The 2,773-nt window shown below is 40.7% G+C and overlaps 1 pseudogene; it reads left to right on the top strand.

The window, feature by feature from the left end:
• The first annotated feature begins 1,678 nt into the window (after nucleotides 1-1,678).
• Nucleotides 1,679-2,513, top strand: LOC141554202 (U3 small nucleolar ribonucleoprotein IMP4 pseudogene; annotated as a pseudogene).
• Nucleotides 2,514-2,773: the final 260 nt, after the last annotated feature.

Genomic DNA, 2,773 nt, shown 5'->3' with positions numbered 1-2,773 from the left:
TGGTTGAATCCCCTTTAGCTTATGTGCTCTTTGAGGTAAGGGAGTGTCTTTCATCTATTTTTACATTCCCATTGCTTAGCCTTGAACATAGTAGGTACTTAATAAGTTCTGACTGATTGATTCATATTACTAAAAAGTATAAACTGATTGATTTATATTGTGAGGTTGTCTGTGGCTAGTTCATTCAGGGCTTAGAATTGCTACTAATTATTTTATCCACACATATACATATAATATATGTAGCAAGTTTTATGTCTTAAATGAAGAGCTACACACATGTATACAAGGCTTATATACATGTAAGTACAAATATAATGCAAACATGTATATGATGGGGTTTGAGGTCCCTTTAAGACTCCTTTCTAATTGCCCAACCCTTCTAATTTCTGACCTTGATTCACAAATCCTGGTCAAAAGCACCCTTTTGAATATCTGGAGCTAAGCCCCACTATCTGCTTAGTTTCCCCCAGCCCTCACCTGATCTGAGCTAACTGAAAAACCCACCAAGAACTTGGGGCACCGCGCACAATCTTTTAGGTATAAAAGAGGTGAGCCGGAACTCCCTTGTTACAGGAGCCCTCCCCGCCAATACGTGGTATCCTTCCAGCCACGTAAGGGTTCCTGCCCGCCCAGCGGCCACCTCTGGCCCTGGCGTCTTTCTAATTGAGCTTTACTTCCAAATTTCTACAATAAACCTTTTATTTATTAATCTAGGTTTTTGGGCCTGTAAATTCATTTACAGGGGACACTGTACCTCATGGGATTATCTTACTATCTATGCATGGAGAAACAGGGTTCCCCCTTTCCTTTCCCTCATTATATATATATACATACATATATAAATACATACATATAATATACATTCAAGGCTTAGAGCTTGTTACTAGCATACATTCACATTAGTAGCAAGCCCTAAGTTGTAAGTATATGTGTGTGTTTGTATGTTTACATTTATTTATTTAGAGGGATTGGTGATCTTCAGTGTAGGAAACTACCAGTATGGAAATTCTCCCCAGCCAAGTAAACCTACAATTCTAGAACTTACTTAAATAAAATTTAGGAATTTTTTTGAGATACTGAAAACTTAAGTGCTAGATCTGCAGTTATATATTAATATGAGTCAAAGCTACATAGGATTTGAAGCTTTTGTTTTCTGCTTAATAGATGGCTCATTCTTTATGGTGATGTCATAATATCTCTCACTGTGCTAACAAAACCCTGAATTTGGGGTTATGGATGGGCTTCTTAGCATCAAAAGATGACAAATTAACTATGACAAATGAACTACTTTGGCCACATTTCATTTCTACACTTATTAGCCATCTCACAAATGCTTGCTCCAAGAGGCACTAGAAAAGTATTTGTGAAAAAAAAATCCATTACTTCTCAGGGAAAATAAAAGTAAAGCTCATATCCTAGAAACATTAGTTTGATGGTATCATCTTGATGGAAGGGTAGCATTTAAAAATACAATACTGTTAATACCTTCTCTTGCTATCTTGTGCCATTGAAAAGTGGATGAAAGATTGATGTTCACAGTTGTTCCATGCTCTGATTCCAGGAATTTGTTGGATTGAATAACAATGATCATATTCTGGTTTTAAGGAATTTTTAATTTGCTATGATTTGGCTTCAGTCATCCAGCCTAACCCAGTTGGAAGCATCGCTGGCTGCTGGTATGTTTCGACGGGAGGTTCGCCTGTTCCGGGAGTATTTGTACCGCCAAGCACAGGAACAGAAGCAGCATCTTCTGGAGAAGAAACTAAGGCTTAAGAGGGCCCTCGAGGACAATCAGCCCGTCCTATCTGAGCTCTGTCTGGAAGCGCTGATGCTCCAGCAAACATTGGAGTTTGATGATGTTGGAAGTGAGGGTGTATGAATACCGATGGGCAGGTGTAGAAGACCCCCGAGTCATGATCACTATATCTCGGGACCCTAGCTCTCGGCTCAAGATGTTTGCCAAGGAGCTGAAACTGATATTCCCTGGAGCTCAGAAAATGAACCAGGGGTGGTGTGAAATGAGCGCCTAGTCAGTTTGTGTAAAGCCCTTGGAGTCAGGGATCTGCTGCTGGTGCATGAGTACCAGGGAACACCTGTGGGCCTCATCATGAGCCACCTGCCCTTTGGGCCTACTGTGTATTTCACTGTGCAATGTTGTGATGCGGTATGACATCACTGACTTTCTCAGAGGGCCTTTCCCCACCTGATCTTCAGCGGATTTTCTCCGCCTAGGACAGCGGGTCTCCAGTATCCTCCGATACCTCTTCCCTCTACCCAAAGATCCCTGGGTCATTATCTTTGCCAGTTAGTTTGACTACATTTCTTTTCAACATCATGTGTATGGGAAAACTGATTGTAGCACAGTGGAGCTTACAGAGGTAGGGCCGAGATTTGAGATGAAATTGTACCTGATCCGCCTGGGCACACTGGAGCACAAAGCCTCAGCAGATGTGGAGTGGCATTGGCACCCATATATCCACACAGCTCAAAAGAAGATCTCCCTTGGTATCTAGCAGACCCCCCAGGAAAGGATTTAAATAGCTAACACCAGTGTATGCACTTGTGAAAATTATTAGGATTTTCCTAATTATGATGTTTCATATGTATATACTAATAATCTAGGTTTTTCAGAGTGACCACTTTCTCAGCAGACTCCCACTTGGGCATCAGTTTTACAATACAGCTTGAAATGATTGTTCAGTTCTTGACAATGCTTTCCTGTATATGTTAAGTGAAATTAATTGTAAAGATTGCAGAACCTATTTTTGTCACA

This window comes from Sminthopsis crassicaudata, chromosome 1 (genome assembly GCF_048593235.1).
Source record: "Sminthopsis crassicaudata isolate SCR6 chromosome 1, ASM4859323v1, whole genome shotgun sequence".
NCBI lineage: Eukaryota > Metazoa > Chordata > Mammalia > Dasyuromorphia > Dasyuridae > Sminthopsis > Sminthopsis crassicaudata.
This window is presented reverse-complemented; position numbering and strand designations above follow the sequence as displayed.